The sequence below is a fragment of the Halichoerus grypus genome, chromosome 4 (genome assembly GCF_964656455.1).
Source record: "Halichoerus grypus chromosome 4, mHalGry1.hap1.1, whole genome shotgun sequence".
Lineage (NCBI taxonomy): Eukaryota > Metazoa > Chordata > Mammalia > Carnivora > Phocidae > Halichoerus > Halichoerus grypus.
Window position 1 is genome coordinate 65,744,427 of NC_135715.1, and position 27,175 is coordinate 65,771,601.

The window sequence follows — 27,175 nt, forward strand, 5'->3', positions numbered from 1 at the left end:
TCTTCTGCATTTTGGTTTATCTCTTTGGTCTGCGTTGTCCTGACATGTAAACAGTAGATCCCATGTATTGAGAGCTCCCCCCGCCCTTTTAGAGAGTTCTGCAATGATAGCACACAACATCACAAAGTGGCACAAATCAGTTGGTTTTTTGGGGGGGTGGGGGAGGGCAGAACACCAGGAAGGGTGTTGGTGTGTAGGTAGATTCCATATTAGTGAAATACTTTGAACCGGTCAGAAATTACTGCTTTCTCTAGAACTATAAAGCAAAGCACTCTTCTAAGACTAAGAAGTAGCTCTGTAGCTTGGCCTCAACTTTAAATGTGTGAATATGAAGAATCCTATGGGCAGAGACCTACCTGCAGTAGATTGTCACTTTCGTTTCTTTTCTCCGAATTACTGTCTTTCCCGTGGGCATTACATACATTGCTACAGCATCTATGTCCCGAACTTCCAGTGCATGGCTCAGGCCTTTTTCCATCTAAGTCTAGGGGGACCGTGGACCCTGTAAAGCTGGGGAATGTTTCCCAGCACACTGCAGAGGGGCATTTAGCATGGGGATCCCAGCGCATCGCTGTAGAATTTGAGTGATCTATGCTGAATAAACAGTGGAATGTGACCTGTCAAGTAGAAATATTGAGTAATCAGATGGAATGCATTCTTCAGCATTAAGCTATTGAGATTCTGAATGTCAGAGATGTACTCAGAGGGTTAACAGACAAGCACAAGGCATGTGATTACATTGGTGTATCCGGACTGCTTTGCTTTTAGCCAGTGCTTTCTAATTTTTTTCACAACATTCTTGGGATAGTTCAAGTTTGAAATAATTAAGTGGTGGTGTTCTTTAAGGAATTTCTATAACCAAATCGATCTTATTTTTTATTTCACTTTATCATAGAATAAATATGTACCATTATGGCAGTGTATCTCTGTAATTATCGATCTCATCATTGCCACAGTGTTGCCATATTTTTTTTTTCTAAGTATTTAATATAGCTCTTATGGTGGTGGCCTGGTGATGGGGACTGTCTTTCCTTTATTGATACATGACCAACCAGATGGTATTTTCAAGGGAATTTTTAGATTCATCCTTTCAGTTGGGTAGTAGACTAACTAAAGAAGAACTCCTTCATGACTTGCATCGTGTAAATCATCTCTGTAGATGAGAACTGTTCTTATTGATGAACACGTTTTTTTTCTCGACATTGTAGCAGAAATCATTTTCTTTGTCATAATCAATGAATATGTGATTTGCTCCACATCATTAGAAGGAAAAGTAAGATTTCAGTCACTGAAAATGTTTCTACCGTAGCCCTCATCTAACTTACACGTGGTGCATATTAGCATAAGCAGAGAAAACAAAATACAAATAAACTGCTGAAAACACTTGGTGTTTTGTATTCAGTGAGCCCTTCCTGCAATGCTCAGCACCCCCTTGGGTGGTGGTTAACAGGCCCGTCAGATATTGTTGAAAGAAAGCAATATATCCATGAATGAAGGCTAAAATTGCAATCCTTTACCCTTTGAGGCACATTTCAGTTGGAAAAAAAAAAAGAAAAGAAAAGAAAAGAAAAATTGGTTTAGCTTAGAGGGTCACGGAGCTAGCGTATGACCAAAGCTCGAGCACATTAAATCACGGTTGTTTGCTGGCCAACGGCGCCCATTAGACAACTGTGTACCCCGCGCTGAAGTGCAATTGTGCTTGAGGGACAGCTTCCCTAATATTATTGTGTTGCCTGCTAGCCCTTCTCAGGGTAAGGATCTGTCAGCATTTCCATGATAAACTTCTGTTTTCAAAGGTTTTTAATTTGACCATAAAAAGGTGCCCCGGGCTGAAGTTTGCTATATAGGGCCTGTACCAAAGAGTGTGAAGGTTCACTGCCTTCTCTTTTCTGCCCAATTCTCCCTAGAAAAGGGCAGCAACCACAACAAATTTGGTATGTCCCCTTCTTCACTGTAATTGCGGAATTGTGGAAAGCACCAAGATCCAAGATGGTAGTTTCAATGTAATGATTCATTTGGATGTGGGTTTAAAACGACATGAATGAGTCACCTGGCATATACTGTAGAGAACATATCTTTTCTATAATTTGTAAATCATTAATTTTTTAAACTGCTACATGTTTTTTTTTTTTTTTTTTTTTTTGGTCCAAAGATCTTCAAGAAACTTGAAGTTGGTCAGTTCAAAGGTTAGCCTTTCCTGCGTGTTGTCTGCCATTTCCATTAGGAGTTTGGGGAAAATCCTTTCAGACCGACCCTTACTTTGCATGTAGTGATAGAGGGTCAGACAAACGCTTCTTTTGGAGATAACGGATTTCTTTATTAAATCATCAGGTTTCAGGAAACCATTCTTGTCTGTTGGGAAAAAATAGTGATTAAAAGCACTTCCAAAAGTAACATTTTGTCAATTCAGATGTGAAAAGAGCATAAATGAACACACTTTACACTTTTTTTGTTGTTTAAAGGCAAATAAATCAACAAAACTTGAAGACACTAAACATTTGATTACTGCAAATGTGCTTTAAAATTGGCTCAATGGTGCTTATACATAAAACAGTAACAAATGGGGTTCCTAGGACTGTCAGAAGGAATTTTTAATTTGTATGTAATTACATACTTGAGGAGGAGGTGCTTTTAAGCCAGTCTTTTATTTTTTATTCATCTCAAATATGCAACCATCCATCCAGTAACATTAAGGGTCCTAAACTGGTGGGAAACAGGAAATTCAATGTAGAGGCTTAGAATGCCTCTGGCTAGGGTGAGTTTTGGTTTTGTTGTTGTTGTTGATGACCGAACTTCTAAAGGCAGGTGTTTTGATCATGAGGTTTGCAGTATCTTGCCCTTGGAGACAAGTGAGAAACCTAGTTTCATTCTTTTTCCCCAAAGGAAGAGCGATCTCTGTAATTAAACCCTACCTGTAAATTTCCTCAACATTCTTTTTTGGTCAACCAAAATGAGACCCTTAATGTTGCTTTAATGTAAAATTGTATATTTTTGTCTGTGATATACTTTATTAATTTAAAGTAAATAATAGTTCTAAAAGCCTTCACTGTTGGTATTAAGAGAAAGTAGGATTTTAAAAGTGATGATAAAGATGCTATAATGTCAATTCATTCCAGTCCAATCGAATGTGGTAAGAAAAAGACCTTGAATAGTTCTCTAGGGACAATTTCTCACTTGCCATTGACATTAATCTTCGATGTATGCTCAGAAAAAATAAAAAGAAATTGAAACTGGTCCAAGGTTAGAGTCATATCCTCGATAACTATTTTTTTTAAATTTTATTAGGAAATTAATAATAGCCTTTTTCATTCTGGCTGAAAGAAAATTATTAAAGGATTAGTTGAGTGTGAAATTAAATAGTATTTTGCTCATGCATACTAAAAAGGTGGGTTAGGTACTTGATGTGTTTAAACAAGTTTCTGAAAGGTTTCAATTTGGTGCAAGAAAAAAAATTCAATGTTTCCTTTGAAAATACTGAATTTATCAATGGCTGCATGGGTCAGATGGCATAGGTTAATCTTTGATTTTCAGAATCTTAATGAAATAACTTTCAAACGATTTGTATCCACGATTAAAGCTGGAATGAGATCCAATTTTTCCCCTAATCTCTCAGTTTAAGCTAATAAATGTAGGTTAATGTGGAATGAAATCATCTGTGATATATTATGTTTATTTATCAACTGAGCTTTTTTGATGTTGCCTGTTTTTATGTAAAACATGTTCTTAAAATTAATAAAATAATAGTACTTGGTGTATGAACTACTATGTAATACCCTAGCTGCAGCGTCCCCTCCTCGGTTCCCTTTGCCGTGATGGAATAAAATTTCATTTTAGTTCAATTCATAATTGACACATTCAGTCCACGAAGGAATAACCCAGCTGTGTTCTTGGGGGGGAGTTCTCCCCATACAAAGCTTTAAAAATTAGTCATGCGGTCAGCGTGTAGCTTTCCCACATGTCCCCCACAGCAGAGTGTATATTTCATGGGCATAATTCAAAAACAACTATTTCAAAAATGTCCCTTTTCATATATTACCTTCCTGCCTGGGCCAGCGACTTGGATAAACACACAAGAAATCAAATACCATTCAGCCCTATTTTATCCTTCAGCCTATGTGCACAAGCTCTCCAGAGAAGAGTGTTGTGTTATCCACTAACCTGTAATTAGCTGCCATTTTGATAGCAATTCCCCATTAGGCATTCCACGTGCAATATTGACCTTCGAGAAAATGGCAAAACTGCGCAATGGAATCAAGTCCCTTCCTGTGTTAGGTTTTCACTGCTAGGAGATTGAAAAGTCGGCCTGCCACAGTACCTGCGGGTCCCCTGGTGTCCTGTGAAGGCGCCAGAACATGGCCGAGCCCTTGTGACCTCGGCGGTCACCTTCCGTGCCGTGCGCGGGCTGCCCCGGTGGCTACTGTTTTCCCTTTTGCTCCTCTGCGGTGAAATCGCTGGGTCCTTTCTGGGCTCTTCGGACACTGCGGCGAACAACAGCTGAAGCGCTTGCTTCCTTAGGACCATTACCTTGTTTTACGAGGCTGGCAGCCCCGCCAAAAACCTGCTCTCCGAAAAATGGGCCCCCGATGCAGAAGCTTCCCACAGCAGCAACTTTGGGACCGAAGATGATAAAGCTGCCACGGGAGGAAACTGGGAAAGAAAGGCCTCCCACGACTCCACCTCCATGAGGGACTGGTAGTTGGGGAGGTGGGGCTTCTGTTCAGATGAGGTTTATGCAAATGGCGATAAAGGGGTAACAAGAAACAGGGAACGAAGCCTCCTGGGACATGTCGCCTAACATCTCCTTACACAGAAGGAAAGCTTTGCTGTATCTTAGAAGGTAGCCCATTCCCCCAGCTCCCCAGCTCCGGGAAGAGCCCGGAGGGAAGGCGAGGAACCCCACCCAGCCAGCTGGACCAGCCAAATCCGCGCTGGCCATCAGCGCTGTGACAGATGTCCCTGTCAGCTTGCCTGCACATCCAAATCATTCATTCAAATGTGTCTTGAGTAAGTGCCAACGACATGGAAGGCCCTTCGTTTGGGCTTAGGAAAGAAAAGGGGAACTCTGCTGTCCGTTTTTATTTTTACTACGATCAGAAGACTTTTAAAGGCGAGAAAATATCTCTAGCTGGAAGGGTGGCCATTTATCCTGAGGCTCCTGGTCCAGAGGTCGGATAACGTAGACGGACACACCCACCCACGTGCAGTGAGACCTTGTGTTCATGGCAACTTGGATTTTCTCACTTGAAGATGTGTATTTACCATCTGCCCGTTCGGTGGTGCACGCACCCTGTGGTACTCTTGGCTTTGCTCCTGGCCTCTGAGGTAGAAGGCCTCCCAGAGTCCTCTCTGCCATCTGTAATTAGCATGCGGTTTTAAACCCCGTCCTAGACTAATACTGAACTGTGTGCATTTATGCAACAAGCATTGTCAAGGACTGACTGAGCGTGATATGTTGTGGGGGCTAAGACCAGGAAGTCACAATTCCTGTTCTTAAGACTCTCGGATCTAGTGTGAAATCTTCTACTTTGGATGTCCATGGATTGAGGAGACTAATTTATCACTCCCAGATGGTGGAACGCCAGTTTGTCAGGGGGTGCAGCATCCCTACTGGCCCGCGACTGGCCCTCTCAGCATGTGTAGACTGTGGCTGTCTGCAAGGCAACCGACAGTCACATGCAAATACATTCGTGACCCGCTCGATTACAACGATTCATATGTCACCCTTAGAAAACCTCTAGAAGGAGGGAAAAAAAGGAAGTGGGGGGAGAGAAGAGAGGGAATGAGGGAGGGAAAGAAGGAAGACGTGAAGGCCACTGAGATCAAAGGTGCCTCAGTCTTATGACCTGGTGTCTTATCTGGAGAGTTTAAAAGGAAAGAAAAATATTAATGGCTCACAGCTTGCTCCTCAAAACCAGTCTCAGGAGATGCTCTGTGGGAATCACAGAACATACCTTGGTGTGGATACAACATGGCTTTCGTCTCTTCCACATTCTTTAGCCAAGTGAATGGTCCCCTGTGATAGGGTGAATAATCATTAAGATTTCACCAATGGCACCATCCCTGTGTTTCCGTGGGAAGCAGGAGGTGGGGCATTTCCCAAGAATGTTTGAATTCCCATCCTGCACTATCCATTCTCTCCTTGACTTTCAAGATCCCCTTGGAGGACCCATTCTTCCCCACCTGGAAGAACAGTCCCTGAACCTCCATTACTAATGGAAATTTCAGCCTGAGGGCCCCCCCCTCCCCCAATCTGCCATGGAGGGCAGGTCAAATCCCATCTCCAGCAAGTTCCTATTAGGTGCCAATCCCTCTGTTGGATCCTAGCTCACAAGGTAAAGCACCTAACTACTGTCTCTACCAGGCTCGAGGTCCTGTGTAGGAAACAAGTAAATAGAGAGGAATCATCCAGAACGATCGGGGCTGTGACAGAGAAAAGCATGGGATGTTTTGGGAGCACTTTGCAGTTCATCTGTGACGGGGGAATTCAGAGGAGGTTTCCTGGAGAGAATGCCCCCGAGTGAGGGCATGAGGCATAAGTAGGAGTCAGCCAAGAGAGGGAGGAAGATACTCCAAGCCATGGGAACGTACATAGAGAACACAGAGGAGCTCAGAATTGGTAAGACTGAAGCCTAGAGTCTGCCCAGCGAGGCTGGGGTACATACAGCCCAGGGATCTGGGTCTCCGGACCTGCAGCTGTCATGTCACACATCTCCTCATTGTGGGTGGTAGGTAAACTGAAAACCGAAACAGTTCCAGATACGGGTCTCCGGGACTTGGCTAAGGAGGAAGTAGGACAGGGCAGACGGCTCTGGAGGGGACATTAAAAACACTTTCATAAATAATATGGATCCTAATCACCCCCTCACAGCAATAGCAGAGGGTAACCTCCCCTTACCAACAAAAGAGCTGGTCACACATTAATCCTTTCCTATAAGGAGTAGAATCTCCATCTCACAAAGCTTATCAGCTCACTGCTCAAGGGGGAAAAACCACTTTTTCTCTCCTATGTTGCTCACTTCTGAAAGAAAAAAAAAAGAAAAGAGAAATTCACTGACCCTGAAAATAGCACTCTCCTTCTTCCTGGACAAATCCACATTGTCACCTCTCCCTACAGCAGGGTGATAATTACCGTTCCACCCAAGAGAGGTTTCGTTATTCCATCAGAATTACCTATTAATTTGCTGGATTTTTCTGATTAAGTAGTGAACTTGTCAGAATGTGAAATACTCTTTCATTTTCAACAGGTAAATCAAAGCCCCAAATAACCCAGACATTTTCAATTTCCTCTCTCGACATGGTCCCCGTCGTTCTCACCATTGTAGATGTTCCATTTTTTTTAATAACATTTTCCAAATCCTCTGCTCTCCTGCTGAGTAAACCATTTTTGCTTCATCAGTAGCTTCTATTGTTTCTACTTTCCTTGTAGAGGAGGGTTAACGGTTCACATTGGTTTCTTAAATTGGAAAACTGAAAATTTCCTGCTCGGGTTGGGAGGGGAGCCTCATTTGCACACTTGTACCCTCTGATTTGCTCAAGGTACTGCTCCTTCCTCATGGGTTTGTGGGTTCTCCTGACTTGCCCAAACCTGGGTGTGCTCTTCTGCCAAAAGGTTGACAGATTATGCGTGCCTTAATATGGCTGCTTCTCACCACAGACCCTTCCTCTCTCAACATGCTTGCACTGAAATAGCTGATGAAAATACACCATGGTGGAGAACAGGAAGGAGGCAGATATCACCTAGGCAGCCCAAGTCTCTAGAATGCCCAGAGTTGCATTCATAAAAGTGGGGAAAGCAAAGAGCCATGGCCTGCGTGACCAAGCTGCTGGAGGATGCTTGCCCCTGAGCCTCGGATCTCTTTTTTTTTTTTTTTTTTTAAAGATTTTATTTATTTATTTGACAGAGAGAGACACAGCGAGAGAGGGAACACAAGCAGGGGGAGTGGGAGAGGGAGAAGCAGGCTTCCCGCTGAGCAGGGAGCCCGATGCGGGGCTCGATCCCAGGACCCTGGGATCATGACCTGAGCCGAAGGCAGACGCTTAACGACTGAGCCACCCAGGCGCCCCTGAGCCTCGGATCTCTTTAGCATCAGCTCAGCAGAGCCTCTCTGCTCTTAACCGGAGCCCACTGGGCAGCGACGGTGCTTACAGGAGCAGAGGATGCCCTTGGGCCTAAGGGGTCACACTCCTATGAGTCACACTCAGGATTACCCTACTCAGCTCTAGCCCCAACCTGTCAGCAGGGCTTACTTTCATGGGTAGGAGGAAGGCGAGGCTTCATGGTACCAAGCGAGGCCTCCTACCATAGGCTCTGCCCCCTCCCAGTGCCCAGCTCCCCTAGTCAGTATTTTAGCAAAAACAGCCACATAAACCCCAATGTGACATGGCTTGCACCTGCTCAGTCCCAGGCTTCAACCTGCTCTCCTCCCCAGGGGCCCAGCTGCCGCCGAAATCCATGTGGCTCCCCCACCATATATGCACACTGTTTTGCTTCTCCTTAATGTGGTCTTAAATGCAGACTGGCCTCTGGGCAACTCTGGCCTTGGCCTCCACCATGCCTCTGACAGTCTGGAGACTTGGGAATCATTTCCAAGAAGGTTAGCTTTCACGAGAGAGGCCATGCGCCGTGATCAGAGAAACAGAAACCATGTCGAGGTAGGTGGGTAGGCTGTTTGCTGTTTCCTGCCCTGCAGGGCATGAATATGTCCTGAGAAATGTCCCACGTGAGCCAGGGAACCTGCGACACAGAGGTGGAGCTTTTCCACTCTAAAGTCTGTTGCACCGGGACTTAGCTTTAGAGCTCAGACCCGCAGCACCACCGCTTCTGAGCTGCTGCGAGTTAGCAAGCTCATTTCCCTGCTCTGTGGCCTCAGGGGCACGGGTGCCATTACTAGAGTTCCCAGTGGTGCTATGAACTGGTTCCCCTCAAAGTATGTGTGTGTGTGTGTGTGTGGTACGTGTGGTATATATATGTGTGTATAGTGTGTGTATTTATCCGTGTGTGGTTCGTATATGTGCACACGCATGTGTACATGTGGTATGTGTGTATCCATGTGTGCATGTGTGTGTGTGCGTGTGCGTGTGCTGTGTATGTGTGCATGTAGGGGGACATGATAATTAAAAAACGTGGGTCCACATCCTACGGTGCAGCAAGCTTCCTGCTGGGGATAGCTTAACAATCTAAAGGTTTGCCATCTTATCCCCCATAAAGATGATCCTCACTCTCCCACAGTGTCAGTCCTAATATCTGCTGTAACGTGGGACCCCGTTCCTGGCCAGAGCCGCCCCCTCGAGTTCTATTTACTCTCCTGCGCAGTCTTCCACTTCATCATTTGCCACAAGCACGGGAGGCTGCTGCAGTAACTTTAGATTTGAGTCGTCAGCCTCAAAAGTCTTGCCGTAAATCAGGAAGGCACAATCTGGCACTTGGAAAATGAGTCACTCCTCTCTTCAATACAAGTTACTATATTTTCCGTCCAGGGTGAGGGTTTCCTGCTCCCTGCCTTCCCCCAGTGCTGATGCTCTTCACAGACATCTGATGTGAAAGGCTGCCTCCTGGCTATTGGCATCTTAAAAATGTTTACATGTGAAATCACCAGACCATTATCTTTCTTCCACACGAGGCCCAGCTTTAACAATCTGCCAGTTGCCCTCAGTATTGACTTTCTTTCTTCCTGTTGGTTTGGCTGACACCAGCACACCTGCTGGGAACCCTCACGGTGTCTCCGGAGAACAGAGGGAGCCCGCCGTGCCCCTTGTCTGCTGATGGGGTCACGGGAGGGAAAGGGCCACGTTTGTAAGTATAAGCAGGGACTCATTCTGTGCAGCAGATGAAAACTTCTGGGGGCAGGAGTGTGAAATTCCCCTTCTCCTGAGAAAACCTATATTCTTCCATTTGGTTTCAGCCCACCCGAGAGGCTGTGCCTTGCAGGGAAGTGCAGTTTCCAAAAAGGGATGGATCCTAGAAGCCAGATTGCAAAGGGGGTGGGAGGTGAGGAACAAGGGAGCCCCCTTTGTACCACCCTAGGGAGCACCAGTCTCCTTGTATTCCGGAGTTGTGTAAATGGTGGCCTGTGGAGGGGTGAGTATGGGATAAGGAAATAAAGCCAGACAAATATAGCTAACTCTTTAGAGGTTAACTGATCTGAAAGCCAGAGATTAAAAAAAAAAAAAAAAATGTGGCTAAAAGGGAACAAGTTAATTGTGTTATGTTTTTTTAAATCCAGAGAAGCATCTATGTATTAAAAAGCTAAGCAGACAGATACATTGAGAGAAAGAAAATGATTATAAAAACACAGGGAGTCTCAACATCATTACTCATTAGGGCAATGCAAATCAAAATATCAATGAGATGCTGCTTTACACCCAGTGGGATGGCTAAAATAAAAAAGGTAGACACTAACAAGTGTTGGAGAGGATATGAAGAAATTAAACCCCTCATACATTGCTTGTGGGATTAGAAAATGGTGCATCCACTTTGAAAAATACTTTGGCAGTTCCTCCAAATGTGAAAGATAGAGTTACCACATAACCTAGCAACTCTACTACATGTGTGCCCAAGAGAATTGAAAACATGCGTTCACACAAAAACCTATATACAAATGTTTACAGCGGCATTATTCATAGCAGCCACACAGTGGACATAATTCAAATGTGATTAACTGATGAACAGATAAACAAAATATGGTCTATCCATACAATCAGTAGTATTCTGCCACTATAGGAAATGAAGTACTGGTTTGCACTACAACACGGATGAGCCTTGAAAACATTACGTTGAGTGAAAGAATGGATAGCCTTGTCCAATCACTAGGTTGTCCACCTGGAAGGAATGTAACATTGGTGTCAACTCGACTTCAATTAAAAAAATGTACTCTAGCTTTTACATTAAAATGCATAAAGAGATAACAATTCATGTGCCTACACACTGGTAAACATTGATCAATAGTGTCTATTTCTTCACTATTGATAAAAGTTCACCAGTGTGTAGGCACATGAACCTAAGGGTTGTTTACCTTGTTAGTCTGAATCTGGCTTTTAATATAGCTATGTAGAAAGGATGTTCAAGAAATACATGCTAACCCTGAGTACAAAAAAAGTAAATGCAGGCAAGATCTTGATTCTCCAACCAACAGACACCATTTCGATGTGCTAATAGTTGCAATTAAGAACTGGAGTGATCAGTTAACATTAAGGAGAGGCGTTAACTAAATTTTAGCATATGTGGAACTGAAATAGCAGATTAGGAAACGTTTTTGGGTAACAACAATTTCCATTAACCCATGCCCTAAAGTAGAACGTTGTTCAGAGTTGATGTTTTCCTCTTGGCAGTTAAAATACTTGTATCAATAACCCTAGACCTCCCAGATGCCACAAACATAAAAATACTTGAGCCCACAATGTGGCAGTGAGGAGGTGTATCTCCCTAAGAGTAGTGGCTAGATGAGTTACAGTTTATTGTTGCAAGGTTTAAGTACCCAAATGGTTTTTTGACAAACGGAATGTGTGTTCATTGTTGAAAGTTGAATATTATGGATAAACAAAAAGAAGGAGGAAAATAATCTGTAATTCTACCACTGGGAGATAAGTACAATGAAGACGTCAGCATGTATCCTTCCGATCTTTAAAAAAAAATAGGATTATCCCATATTTACATACATTCAAGACATTTAACTAATATTTATTGAGCCTTCTAGGTGGAAGAGATTCACACATCAGTAAAACCAGACAAAAATCCCTCCCTCTTGAAGCTTATATTTTACTTGGAGGGAAATATACTATAAACATAATAAGAAAATTATTCATGTATCTCATTGAATTTCAGACATCATTGGTATCAGTCATTATTGCCTAATAAAAGACATCAAAGCAAAAAACATTATTTAAGTCACTATTCTGTGGGTCAGTTTTGTCTGGGCTCAGCTGGGTGGTTCTTGTGACCTCTTCTGAGATGACTCCTCTAATCCACAATCCGCTCCCTAGAAGCTGGCCAGCTCTGCTTTCAGCATTTTGTCTGTCAGTTGGGACAGTAAAGGCAACTAGGCCATTTGTCTGTCATCATCCAGCAGGCTAGCTTGGGGATGTTCGTATGGCAGAAGCAGAATTCCAAGAGAGATCAGACATACACAAGGCTTCTTGAGGACCAGGCTCAGAACTGGCCCCTCACTCCTGCCACAGCGTATCTATCAAAGCAAGCTACCACAGCAAGCAAGTAGAGAAATAGAGCAACTACAAAATAAAAAGGGCAGGGGGGATACAAAGAAGGGAACAATCACAACCATTTCTGCAAACAATCCATCACACGTCAGCTATAACATGTGCCATCATCCTATGCACGACTCTAAAAGAGAAAAGTGAGGCGCCTGGCTGGCTCAGTCAGTGGAGCATGTGACTCTTGATCTCGGGGTCGTGAGTTCGAGCCCCACATAGGGTGTAGAGATTACTTAAGAAAATTAAAAAATAAAAGAGAAAAGCTGCCAGTTAGTTGGAAGACATAGTGATTGTCCGCTGTATCTCAGTATCCGAAATGTTTAACCATAGAAATCATATTGCAACATAAATCAATGAAAAATGGCAATGAGGAGGTCCTAAGTCTATGGGAAAAATATAGAACTGGGAAAGGTGATTGGGAGGGCTGGCAGTGGGGGAGGCAAGGTGCAGTTTTAAGGAAGGCAGTCAAGGTCACTCAGAAGGTCTGAGCAAAGACTGGAAGCAGCCAAGGGAGGGTTATGAAGGTATCTGAGAACAGCCAGTAGATAAGGCCTGAGGTAAGAATTTGCCTGGTGTGTTCAAGAAATGAGAAGTGTGTTGTGGTGGATCAAGCAAAGGGGAAAGCAGAAAGAGATGCAATCTGAGAGGTAATAAGGGAAGAATGAGGTGTGGGGGGCTTTGTAGGCCATTTTATGTGTCGGACTCTGAGTAAGCCAGGAAGCTATGAGCAGGGGAGCTCCGTGATGAGTTCTTTGCCTTACCAGGGTCACTATGCCACCGTGTTGAGAGAAACCTGTGAGGTATAACAGTGAGAAGACCAGAGGAAAAACCATTGCACCTGCCCAGCTGAGAGGTGACGGTGGCCTGTTCTAAGACAATAGCAGTGACTCTGGTGAGGTTCAGATTCTGGGAACACCTTGAAGGTAGGGGTCAAAGGATTTCCTGAGAGACTGGATGTGGGCTGTGATGATCAAGGATGACTCCAAAGTTTTGTCCCGAGCAGTTGGAAGGAGGGAGTTGCCATTCACTGTGGTAGTGGCTATAGGTAAACATATTTGGCAAATGGATGGACATCAGGACTTCATATCTTTTAAACAGTCAAGATTAATTTTTTTAAAGATTTTATTTATTCATTTGTCAGAGAGAGAGAGAGAGAGAGCATGCATGCACGCTCACAAGCAAGGGGCGTGGCAAGCAGAGGGAGACAGGCTCCCCGCTGAGCAGGGAGCCCGATGCGGGACTCGATCCCAGGACCCTGGGATCATGACCTGAGCCAAAAGCAGATACTTAACTGACTGAGCCACCCAGGCATCCCAGTCAAGATTAATTTTTGTCTATTAAATATCCAAGTGCATTTTAACCATCTTTTCTCAATTAAAATGTTATCACATCATGCTTATCATTCAGTATTATTTTACAACCTCTTTTTAAATGATTGTACTATTCCTTGTATGGATATATCATGATCTTTTTCATTATCTCCTACTGATAAACATTTAGGTGTTTCTAATATTTTATGAATACAAACAAGGCTTCAGTGACTATCCTCACAGCAAAATCTTTGTGCAGATCAGCCAATTTCTTAGTATAAATTTCTCAAACTGGAATTGCTGGTATGGAGAGTTTACATATTTTTAAGATGTTTGGTATATGTGGTAAAATTTCTCTGCAGAAAAGTACCAATTTGTGTTCCTACCACAATGAGTGACTGTTTTCTTACACTCATGTGCGTTTTTAACTGCAGAGATTCAGATCAGAGAAAATATTTCCTGAGATAAAAATAAGTTTACTCTAAACCCAACAATCATTTATGGAACACCTACTATCTTACAGATGTATTCTCTATGCCTGCCCAGGCATAACCTTACCGAATTCTCACAACTGTGGTAAATAGCTATTAAGAAATGAGCCCAGAATTAAAAGGCCAGTAAGTGACAACATCAGGATATGAATCACTGAAAGGCAGTCACAAACCTAAATGCACTTGGATCCACTGAGAGTCACAGAACCCCCTGGTGGGGGGTGGGCTGGGGACACACCAACACACAAAACATCAGAGTGTGAATAATAAGGAGAAGATCAAGACAGGAGGAAAGGCTCATTTTGTGAGCAGGGACAAATAAGTGTTGTTGAACCAGAAAGAAATGAGCAGTTCAGGAAGCTAAGAAGAAAGCCTAAACAAGAGCTTAAAGGCAGGTTGGTTCCATTGTCTTTCCACAATCCTATAGAAGAGAAGAAGCACAGCAGTTGGCCAGAAAATATACATTATCCTGTGAAAGGAAATGATGATGTTACTCAGGCCATAGACACTAGGTCAGTGAGGCTGGGTGATCAAATTGCCAAGGCCTAACCCCCCCAGCTGGGAGGAATCCAAGAGGAAGAAGGAGGTGGGTCCGTATGTGTGAAAATAAAGCACTACCCTTAAAGTAAAGGCATTTTCAGAAGGCCTTCAAAAGGCAAATGGTTAGCCTGGTGATGGGTATTGAGGAGGGCACGTTCTGCATGGAGCACTGGGTGTTATGCACAAACAATGAATCATGGAACACTAAATCTAAAACTAATGATGTAATGTATGGGGATTAACATAGCAATAAAAAAAATTAAAAAAAAAAAAGGCAAATGGTAACAACGATATGATAAGAGCGATATCGCGTTGCACATCACCTCTCATTTCACACCTAGAAAAAGTTATAGATTGGGCCAAAGGAGTGATGAGACGAGAGAAAGATGCCATTGTGTGGTAAACGTTAAGAGTAACTCTGAGCGAGGCAGGTGGCGATAATAAAATCCGCCCTGCCCCGTCAGACAGCTGGTGAGCTGTGTGGTCAGGTCCGGGCCACACCAGCTAACAACGGACTCTGGCTGACGGTCCTCGCAGACCAGACTGGTGTGGACGTAAGCTCCTCCCGCCCCCGTTCTCACCGGACGCGAGGCCCTCCTGCTCTGATACAGGGCTATCTTCGGGCCTTGACCTTGTGAGTTCCTTCTTCCTTTCTGGTGGTAACATTCAGCCTCGAATCTCGGGTGTTTAAGTCATCTTAGCCCAGCAGAGGGCCCAAGTGGCAATTAGCTGTTGCTGTTTTTTTTAAATTGAAGTGACATTCACATAACACAAAATTAACTACCTTAGAGTGTACAATTCGATGGCATTTTGTACATTCACAGTGTTGTACAACCACCACCCCTCTCTAGTTCCGAACGGCAGCTAGCTTTCTGAGTTTAGTCGTGGCTCTCGTGAGCCCTTGCTATATGCATGAGATACATTCATATACGAATGGGTGTGAACTTAATACAGGTGAACAATGCCTGCACTTAGACTGCGAACCGGGCACTGTTCTCAGCTCTGCTAAAACACGCTTGGCATTTGTTCATTCGTTGCTATTATTTTTCAGAGGCTTAAAATTGAGGCATGCCTTATAAATGAGGGAAAGGTAGAACAAAACATCACTATAGTTCATTTTTTTTTTTTAAGCTTAAGATAAAAAGGAAGACCAATCATTTGAATGTTTTCTAGTGTATTCTAAACCCCTGAAAGTAGGGACCATCTTATTTGCCTTTGTGTCCCTAATACCCAGCCCAGAAGTGTTCGTGCTGTTAGGTCGATTCACGCCCACACAACTCTATATACTGTACGTCCTCAACATTTCAGGAAAGCTCTACTCTCATGTGGTTGGTTTTGTTTTTTGGTTCGGAGATTTTTTTTTTTTTTTTCCCTTAGAAAATTATGTCTTTTACAAAGATGAGTAAGAAGAAATACTACCGGGGAAAAAGTGGTTTTAGATCTGAAGAGGCCCCGAGAGAACATTTTATGCCCCTAATTCACATGTGAGTCTAGAGAGAAATAAAGTCCTGTGAGCTGGAGAGCACGCTCCATCTGCCCATGTTAAGCAGAACTCACCTGGCAAATCAAAATCCACATCTCCCTCCCCACTGAGCGAAGAGGAAGAGGAATTCGGGTTGCTGAGTGCAACCCCCGAGCAAGAAAGCCTCATCGGAAACGTACCCACCTGCAAGCATCTTACTTGACTAGGGGGTTATAATCAGCAGCCTCGCAAACGTTATGTCACCCATGACGAAACCGAGGCCAGGTCAGGTCAAAGACACAGGACTGAGCAAGAGCCTAAGGGCGCTCTGCACCCAGCCCTCCTGCCTGTCCCTGTTTCTCCAGTGCGTTCATCTGCTCGGCCGGCTGTTGCAATACCACAAACTGGGCTGCTAACAACAGAATTTTCTTGAAATAAAAATAAATACGTTTATTTTTCAGAAAATATTATTATTGCACTTCCTGGGAAGTCCAAATTCAAGCTGCTAGGAGGTTGATGCGTGGTGAAATCTCTCCTCTTGGGTGTCGGTTGTGCGCTCACCCGGCCTTTCCTCTGTGCATGCTCCTGGAGCGGGGCTGGGGTGGAGTGAGGGGGGTGGGGGGTGGGGAAGAGAGGGCTAGCTGCCTGTGTCTTTTCTCACAAGGACACTAATCCCATGTGATCAGAGCCCCACTCTATGACCTTATGTCACCTGATTACTTCCTTAGAGGCCCTTCTCCAAATGCAGCCATACTGGGGGTTAAGGTTCCAACACAGGAATTCGTGGGGGCGGGGGGGGGCGGACAGAATGTTCATTCAGTCCAGGACACAGAGCATGCAGCTCATCAGAATAGACGCTCTTTTAAAAAGCAAACAGGAATCCACACTTTAGACCATAGAAAGACTATTTCCCAGTGTAGCACAGTCGTGCAGTTTCAGTTTACCTGGGAGGTAGCTCAACACAATGGGTTTTGTCTGCACTTGGGTTTTGGTTTGATTTTCTTTGCTTTTGCTTTAGTGTTTATCACAGCACACAAGCATTCGATGGGCCCATGGCCTTTTGTCCTCATAAGGCAGAGGCACAGAATCCATATCCTCTCAAGACCGCTTCCACCAAATTTGAAGCCAAATGCCAAAGTGTAGACACCAAGCCCAGGTTTGGAAATGTCACAGTGAGATAGATGTTCCTTGTCCTGCTGAGTGCGGCTGCTGATATGAGTAAGGGCACTTCCGTCCCACTAGGTCAGTGACATCCGGGCCCCACTGGTCAGCCCCAGGGTGGGGGACAGAGACAATGGACACTGGAATGCCACTGTACTTGGCCATTAGGCAGAGAGCTGGCAGCTGGCTTCTGGCTCATGGAAAGACAGTCCTGACCTGATCTTGGCCCTGCCCATCTAACCCTCGCCATTGTGGTGGGGGCTCCCAGTACCATTGCATGAAGCTTGGGTGGTTCTACTTATTTTGGCAAATAAAAATATGGTAATAAATAACAGGATGTGATGAAGAGAGCTATGTTTATGCTCACATGTATGTGAAAAAAGAAACAGAGTAACCCCATCTCCCAGCTGAATGCTTTTTGCCAGGTCACCCTCCCACACTAGAACTATCTGGAATCGCCTTCCTAGTTGTCCTATGAGTCTCTGTCTCTTAAATACTAAACACACATTTGGAGGGAAGGATCAACAAGTGCTCCCTTTGGTGGAGCAACCCTGAGCAACTTCCTCAGAATACTGGATCTGTGTCACAAACATTTCCTCACAACCCGGTCCCAGGAGCTGATTCCGCCTCTGGACACAAACTCGGAATGTTACTCCCAGATCTGAAGATGATTTTCAAACAGCGGAATGCCAAATGCATGACTGAATTCAGTCTCTCCTTTCCCCATGGTCTCATCAACTTTAGAAAGAAAATAAGTCCTTTTCTTAGCCCTTTACAGCAATGGTAACATCTTTACACAATGGGAAAAATGCTTCTTATACGGAATTAATCAGTCTGACCAAACATGAAAAGTGCACAATGATGTAAAACCACTGACTTGAAGACTAGAAATTGAGGAGACATTTGTTTTCTTTTTTTAAGATTTTATTTATTTATTTGAGAGAGAGAGAGCTCGTGTGTGTGTGTGAGAGAGAGAGAGCTCGTGTGTGTGTGAGAGAGAGAGAGCTCGTGTGTGTGAGAGAGAGAGAGATCACAAGCAGGGGGGAGGGGCAGAGGAAGAAGCAGACTCCCTGCTGAGCAGGGTCCCAGGACCCTGGCATCATGACCTGAGCCGAAGGCAGATGCCTAACTGACTGAGCCACCCAGGCGCCCGAGGAGACATTTTTACAAAGGACTTTTTTTTTTTTTTTTTTTAAAGATTTTATTTATTTATTTGAGAGAGAGAGAATGAGAGAGAGAGCATGAGAGGGGGGAGGGTCAGAGGGAGAAGCAGACTCCCTGCCGAGCAGGGAGCCCGATGCGGGACTCGATCCAGGGACTCCAGGATCATGACCTGAGCCGAAGGCAGTCGCTTAACCAACTGAGCCACCCAGGCGCCCTACAAAGGACTTTTAAGCAGGGCAGTTAATAAGAAACCACAGACCTGGAACATGAGATAGGGTTGAGTATGAGTCATAAGAGTAGGGACTTATGGTCACATAGACCTGAGTTCAAGGCCAACCTCTGCTACTTACCAGCTGCCAGAATTTGGGCAAATTACTTAAATCCCCAACTTCAGATTCCTCCTTGGTAAAAGGGAGATAATAATCCCCCCTTTGCAAGGCTGTTGAGAATTCAATAAGGTAACAGCATCAGCTGGGAGCTGTCAGAAATAAAAGTGCCTAGGTTCCTATAGCAAGTGGAATAATGCTGCCCTCTGCCCCCCAGAATTTATGTCCACATGGAAACTCCGAATGTGACTTTATTTGGAAAATGGGTCTTTGCAGATATAATTAGGCAAGGATCAAGATCATCCCAGATTAGGGTAGACCCCAAATCTAATGAGAATATCCTTATAAGAGACAGAGAAGAAGACGTAGAAAAACATAGGAAATAAGTCCATGTGAAGATGGAGGCAGAGATTGGAGTGATATGTCTACAAGCCAAGAAATGTCCATAATTGCCCCCAGAAACAGGGAGAAAAGCATAGAAGGGATTATTCCTGGGGATCTGGGTGGCTCAGTAAGTTGGGTGTCTGCCTTCGGCTCAGGTCATGATCTCAGGGTCCTGGGATCGAACCCTGTATTGGGCTCCCTGCTCAGCAGGGAGTCTGCTTCTCCCTCTGCCCCTCCACCCTCCTCGTGCTCTCTCTCTCTCAAATAAATAAATAAAAATCTTTTTTTTTTTTTAAAGAAGGGATTATTCCTGTGAGTCTCCAAAAGGAACCAATCCTGCAGACACCTTAACCTTGGACTTCTAGCCTCCAGAACTCTGAGAGAATACATTTCTGTTGTTTTAAGCCTCCAAGTTCCTGGCAATTTGTTACAGCAGCGCTAGGAGACCCAGAGACCCTCATTTAACTGTAGTCTTGAAATATGTACAGGGTGCTAGCCACGTGCCGACAACTGTTCTAGGTCTGTGATGACCACAATACAGTAGCCACTCGCCCCGTGTGGCTGTTGAGCCCTGGAAACGTGGCCAGTGTGGATTGAGGTATGCTCTAAGTGTAAAATACACACTGGATTTCAAAGACTCTGTACACAAAGAAAAGTAAAATGTCTCACTAATAACTTTATATTGACTACACGTTGAAATAACATTTTGGATATATTGAGTTAAATGATAAACAGTATGGATTATATATGAAAATGAATTTCACTGGTTTCTTCTCGCTTTTTAAAAGTAGCTACTAGAATATATTTTTTAAATTACACATGTGACCAAAATTATATTTCTCTTCGACAGTGCTCTTCTAGGCATTGGGAATACACCAATGAACAAAATCCTTGCCCGCGGGGGCCTCACATTCTAGCACTTTCCCCTGGGTCAGGACAGTGGAGAGTGGTCAGGGAAGAATTCCCTACGGGGTATGTGCTGCACCTGAGAGAGCCTCTGGGACATTTTCTGAGCACCTGCTGCCTTGGGTTCCCAAACCCCCAGGCGGCACCCCTCAGTAGGGACCTTCACCTCACTACAGGGACCATTCTCCAGTAACAGCCCTAGGACCAGACTCAAGCAAGACGTCAGTCACTAATTCAGGTTTCTTTCCCGTTTCCTACTGGTGGGATGGGTGCCTGGGAGCAGAGTAGGTACTTACCTGTGGCGTCACTTCAAAACTCTGCAGGGCCTGCTTCTAGCTCAGTAAAAACTGAGGACAGAGCGAATTGCCCACTTGATTTGCTTACTAGTTACATGAAAATTTTAAGAAAAGAAAAGGACAGGTAGTTGTGTTTTAGCATTGTTTTGCCAGTTGCACTCTAGGATGTATCTGAAAGAAGCATTACTTCAAATGGGAGGTCAACCAGGATAAATCATGGGAATATTGTAAAGCAATTATGTCATCTGCAAATATAGTTTTACTTCTTCCTTTTGGGAAGTGCTTTTTATTTCTGGGGTGCTTTTTATTTCCCTTTCTTGCCTTGTTTTCCTGGCTAGAACCTCCAGTACTTGCTGAATACAAACGTAGGCCAGGCACTGTGCTAGTGTTTTCCGTGCTTCCTTTCATTAAATTCTCCAAACAACCCTATGAAGTAAGTGGCACTATCAACCGTGTTTTATGGATAAGTTAACTTGGCCTTCGAAGGGTTAAATGACCTACTGAGGTTACCAACCTAGTCAGGTTACCTACTCAGTTTACCTAGTCAGCAACTCAACCTGGGATTTGAACCTGCCTCTGTTGGATTCCACAGCCCGGGGTCTTAAATTACACATGCTAGGTTGCCAAACCGAAGCTTCCTCTCAGCTAGGACGGAGCTCATCTGACCCCTCCAGTGGAGACAGGGCAGGAGGGCCCCCAAATGCCTTTCCAGCTGACCCGGAGGCCCAAACTTTTGGGTTGCCAAGACAGTACTTCAAGTTCGACGACACTGGACCTCAAGAAACGTGACATGCTCCACCCTCTGCAGCCATAAGTAGTGTTATTCCTAAGAACAAAGAAGGCAGTGGGAGGAGAAGAAGGAAAACCCCACAGAGAGAAGGAGCTGAGGGCAAGGCTGGCTCTGCAAAGGTGTCCAATGCAGTAAAGACAAAGGGATGTAGACACACAAAGTGACTGTTCTCTTTCCAAGTCCTACAGACTCAGTCCTAGTAGCAGAGGACTGTTGTGAGGTGCTTTGTCCCTAAGAATTCTCGAGAAGATAATAAATGCCCCATGTAGCTAAATCCCAATAATCAGTATTTCTGTAGTAGGAAAGGCAACTCATAGATAGGCACTGAGCTCCACTCTTACACACATGAGTCCTTAATCCTTTCAGCAGCCCTGTGGGGGAAGCAGCTTTAGCAAAGCACCTTATTTTATTTTTTAAAAAAGATTTTATTTATTTATTTGTCAGAGAGAGAGAGAGAGCACAAGTGGGGGAGCGACAGGAAGAGGGAGAAGCAGGCTCCCCGCTGAGCAGGGACCCCGATGTGGGACTCGATCCCAGGACCCTGGGATCATGACCTGAGTCAAAGGCAGACACTTACCCGACGGAGCCACCCAGGCGCCCCTAGTGAACCACTTTAAAGAAGAGACAGCTGAGGGTCAGAGACCTAGGTTTCTTATCTGCCAAAGTCACACAGTTAGCAAGCAGTAAAGCGAGCTTGGCTGACGTCTCCACTCTCACCCTGAGCTGTAGGATTCACGCCTCTGACTCCCAGAGACAGGAAATGTTGGTCCTCACAGTACGATGCAGGCCGGTCGTCTTCAAACTGAAGAATGCGTCTCCCTCAGACCGCTGCAACCAAATCTTCCCATCTGGTACCTGCATGTGGATAATTTCAAGGAAATCAATCTCGACTCCTCAGCTTCCATGAATTCTCGCTCCTAAAAATCAACTAAGAACAAGCCTGTGTGTTTTCCCTTTGTGATTTCACCTGCACAATATTCCTTCCTCTATTTTTATAAGAAACACAAAACCAAAAACAAGCAACCACAGCTGTGTTGTCCCAGGTTTAAACACCTCCAGGGCACCAAACAAAGGAACGAGTCAAAACACCATAAACCCCCTCTCATCTCATTAAGACATATGTCCAGTACAAACTTTAAATTTTATGCTTATTCTTATTTTTTAAAACTTGTGAGATCTTAATTTGGTTATGATCAATTGCTTATTCATAATTATGATCATATCTCAACCCAGGAGACAAATTTTAAGCCTATAAACTTAAAAATAGACAGATGCACATACATCTGTATTTATCACAGAAACACAAGAAAGAGTATTCGTAAAAGACAAGCACACAAGTTTAATGCAATCTGACGGGTCTTAAAGGGAACTAGAATGGAAATACGATGTCAAAGAGAAGCGTCTGTACTTCTGTTTTTAAGTGGATGTTGGGGGGTATTCAATCATCCAATTGGACAGATTTAAAAGAGTTCGTAACAGTTATAACTTGAATTGTCAAATTTTACAATCTGCCGGAAGTTACATCCTTTGCAGTTAACATAAGCTTATGATCAAAAAGTCTATGGATCATTGCTGTAGCCTCTTCTCGTTCTCTGGAAACTGGTCATCCATGAAAAATATCAGACTGCTTGTTAAATACACACACCCTACCCTTAGGTATTCTGCAAAGAGAGAGTGTGGAGAGAGAAGGGGGCAAGTGACCTCATCTTTCCCGAGACCACACCGAAAAGTCCCCACCCACCGACAAAAAGAGCACCCAGACTGTGGGGCTCCGACCACTGCTGCACTATGCTCTTCCCAGGTAGCTTTGGAGCCTAATCCTTCAAGGCTGAGAATGCAGGCATTGTGTCCTTGCCTTTTTACCATTGTCAGTGGCCAGGTTCACTCCAGAGCACCCTGCAAATAATAATGCCTCACAGGTGTATGGCAATGGACTCCCCCCTGACGATTTGCAAAGATCTTTGAAGGACCCAATACTCTGTGAATGCGGAGCATTCTCTTTTTTATTCTACTCCATTAGGCGTGTTTTCTTTTGTTCTCTACAAGCAGCGGGCTTGAACTTCTGGAATATTGAATTTCATTTGCTTCTTCTCTCCTTCCCCAGGCTACTGAAAGTGGTTGCTATCTTCAACTGCTCACCCCACCCCCTGTTCTTCTCCTGGTCATGGTGAATTTGGATCTGTAAAAGCCTTGTAGCAACGTCAATTATTGTTTTTAATAAAAGATAATATTGGTCTTGGCACCAAGGCTTGTCAGGAACGCTCTCTTTTGCTTTCCCTGAATGAGCGACTTGCTCCTAATTATAAACCTCTTTTTTGTTGCTTTCTCAGGCTGAGTTCAGCCTGGTGTGAACATCTTTTCCCCAGCCTTTCTGGTTCATGCTCTGGATGCAGAATGATCGCATGCCTCATCATTTCTTCTTGTCCAATTCCGAGGACACGCCAGAAATACTTGTTTTGATGAACCTACTGAGCCCGGCTCTTCGTTAGTCTACTGTTAGCACGGGGCTCCCAGGTGGCTGGTCACCTCGGATTTTTGAGGGGAGACCCAGGATTTCCCCTGGGACTGAGTCAGGCCCCGGCCTGGCCTGGGATGCTGGCTGCTGCACATGCCAACAGCATGATCTCGGGGCCAGACCTCCCTGAACCTCCTCGCCCCCATTCAGAAACCCGGAAGCATGACTCCTACCTCATGAGACTTAACCAAGACAATGCTTGTAAAATACCTGATTTAGTGCCTGAGACCTAGTAGGGGCCCAACAAATGGCAGCTAGCATTCTGAGGGAGCGTCCAGCATAAGAGCCATGACTTAAAAGGGTTCCTGGTCCATTTAGTGAAAACTATTAATGTAACTCTTTCCTCAACCCGATGCCATGACCTCATATTTCACTAATGTCACTTTTTGTTATATTTAAAATTCTCAACTGGAAGCCTTTTATATCCCTTTCTCTAACTTGCATAATGAAGTTCTGCGGAACTCAAAAATTAAAGTAGCATTTGCTTTCTTTTAACTGCTCTAAGCAAAATCATTTGTTTTATTTCTGCAATTTGAGTCTCCCTTTCAAAGGCTGGATTTTTGCCGATTCCCCCGGGGTTTCCTTTCATCAGCACATTCCCGGAGTCCCCTCCGCCTTTAGAAATCACAGGATGCACTGGTCATCCTGCGCATATTCAATTTTCGAAAGGCGGCTGAAAAAGCTCAGCTTCTGAGATTGGTGCTTCTCAGCTTTCAGCTTTGGTTTCTCTCAGCCTACGGACCGTTTGGACGCGGGCCTAAGAACATAGTCACACAATGTCAGAGTATTAGCATTAAGTGGGCGATGCCCCTCTTCCTGCCTTGCGGCCTCATTTAGAAAAACAGGAGAAAATAAATCTAATCTCCTCACGGTTCCCTTGCGCTGCGCCACAGCCGGAATGTTCTATGATTTCAAATTACTTATTAGATATATTCCTGTGGGTATCATGTTGAGGATTACTTTTCCAAGGTTATTATAGTGCCTGTATCGTTAGGAAAATGAGGTGTAATTCTACCTGCTATCTCATTCCAAAGGCTTCCTCTACCTTTGGACAAAAACCAACTTCCAAGTCAAGGAGTGGGACATTTATCTTCTGTTTCACCCTCGCTTCCCATCACATTTTGGATGACAAGCTGAGGGTGGGAAAAAGGGCTTTCTCGAACCATTTGCTTCTAATAATAGAGTGCAGGCTTATCTCTTCTTTCAAAAGAGCTGATGTGACACCCAGAGGGAGCTTAGCGTTAGAAAAGGCCAGCGCCAAGAGTGGAATTGTTCAAGGTTTGCACTTGCGCTCATTTGTGAGCAGAAAAACAAGGAAAGTGCTTGTGGAACGAATTCAGGGCAATGCAATGCAAGTACAGGTGTCAGAGGGCTACAGTCCCAGAGACTCTTGATGGGATGCGACCCTGCGAACCGAGTCCCTGAGTGACCTTGAGCAAGTCACTTCACTTCCCTAAGCCGAAAGGGCCTTCCTTGTATCTGCGGGTGGTTTGGTTGCAGCACGGATGCATGCATCAGTTATCTGCATTTGGGTTTACCTGAGGCAAATCTTTCAGATTCACTGACAGCACTCACCATTTAATTATTTTTCCGAGTGGACAGTTCCCTCGTTCTGGAAGAAACACTAACATTTCCATTCCTTACTTTCCTGACATGTAGGTCTCTTGTAGTTCTCGCTTCCTCTAGCTCATCGCTGCTGGGAAGCCCCTTGCCACATAAATGACACTGCCATTTTTGCTCCAGGGACATTTGAAAGGGCAGTACAGCTTTTCCTAAAACCTTCCAGAGAGCCTACAAGAAAGCCGCCTAGGTTTTTATTGAGGTATAAACAAAGAGAGGAGATGGGAAAGGAAGTCTCTTTCCAGCACATTCTAAGTCAGTCTTTTTTTTTTTTTTTTTAAGATTTTTTATTTATTTATTTGAGAGAGAGAGAATGAGAGAGAGAGCACATGAGAGGGGGCAGGGTCAGAGGGAGAAGCAGACTCCCTGCCAAGCAGGGAGCCGGATGCGGGACTCAATCCAGGGACTCCAGGATCATGACCTGAGCCGAAGGCAGTCGCTTAACTAACTGAGCCACCCAGGCACCCCTAAGTCAGTATTCAAAGCAAGAGTCCTTGCTTTGCTGGAAGGGAATGTCCACAAAATTTTAAAGCACTGAATCTGATGAAAAGCACCAACCCATTTCCAAACCCAATACCAGTGAGTTTTGAATAGCTTTCTCTTCTCCCGGTGCAGAAAATGGAAGGTTGACTTCATTTGCATTCACATTTTTGTCCTTCGAATTTGAAAGATGTAATTGCTCTCTGGCTATGCAAACATGGCTGATTTTGACCTGTCCAAAATGAATAAGTCACCCCTTGAAAAGTGTTTGGGGAACCTGAAGAGATCAACCACATTTGTTTTACTCTCATGACTAAGTCTCCTCAGCTAAAACAAAGTAAGAACATTATGCAATTATTTAGAGGAAATTTGGGACCTTTGGGACAGTCAATCATATAATTCAGGCAAAAGTGGATATGGGGCCCTGGCACTTGCAGATAATTGTGCAACCCTCAGCTGTGTGAGCCAGTTCTAGAAGAGCTTGCACCTTCGATTTGCCCCTTTTCTCCCATTCTGCTTCACTTTGTGCCTCTTGATTAGCAATAAAATGAATAAATCACACACAGACCCTGTCTTGGCTCTTGTGAGATATGCTAAGAGAAACGAATATGAAAACTGTAAAATACCAAACTAAAGGTGTCCTCCCCAACCTCATTTCTCATTTAAAAAAGAAAGACTAGAGAAAGACTCGTTCAGCAAACATGAGCTTCGAAACTAAGGCTCAGCCCAGATGTTATTAAGTATAAATATTTATAAGACCCATAAAGATCCTGGCTAAGCTCAATTTTGCCTTAATGTGGCAAATGTTTCAAATTCGGCTCTTGCACTGTTTGAAGCCTTTAGAAGGCAGGATACAGTAGAAAACGCATTACTGCTGGTGAGAGCAGGGAAGTTTCTCTTTTATGTTTTATGACCAGTTTTTCATTGGGGGGTATTGCTTTTCTCAGGAATCACTTCTCGAAGCCTGTCTTTTCCAAGAAGCCAGAAGAAGGTATGTTTGCTGTGGTCATGAATTCAAGGGGGCACTGAGTAAGGCCCCCACATGGTGAAACGTGCATCCTCGATGTGAACGGGTGGAGGAAAGCCAGGTTCTCTTTGTTCTTTCCCTGTTTCGGTTATCATGAAACATACAGCAAGATCCTAAAAGTCTCAGTGTAGTCATCCATTCAGTGGGTATGCGACTATTATAAGAAGCAGCGCACTATTCTCTCATGCTTTTAAACCTTTAATTTGGCTAATTAGTGCTTGCTTTTCCAAAGAGAAACGTTTAGCCACACTATGAAAACAACTGTTTTAACTTTTAGAGGCTTAAGTGAAAGAACTGTGGGCATACAAGCTGTGATTCTGTGATGAAATGGTTCTAACTATATGATGGTTGGAGCTCCAGATTCTTGAACAGGGCTCGATGTATGAAGTCATTATTATTTTTCATCCATGGTGTTATGGTAAGAAAAATCCTCTGCCCACATGTCTTGTCCACCCATGAACCATGCAATGCCTAGCGATCTAAAACCCCTTTGGTT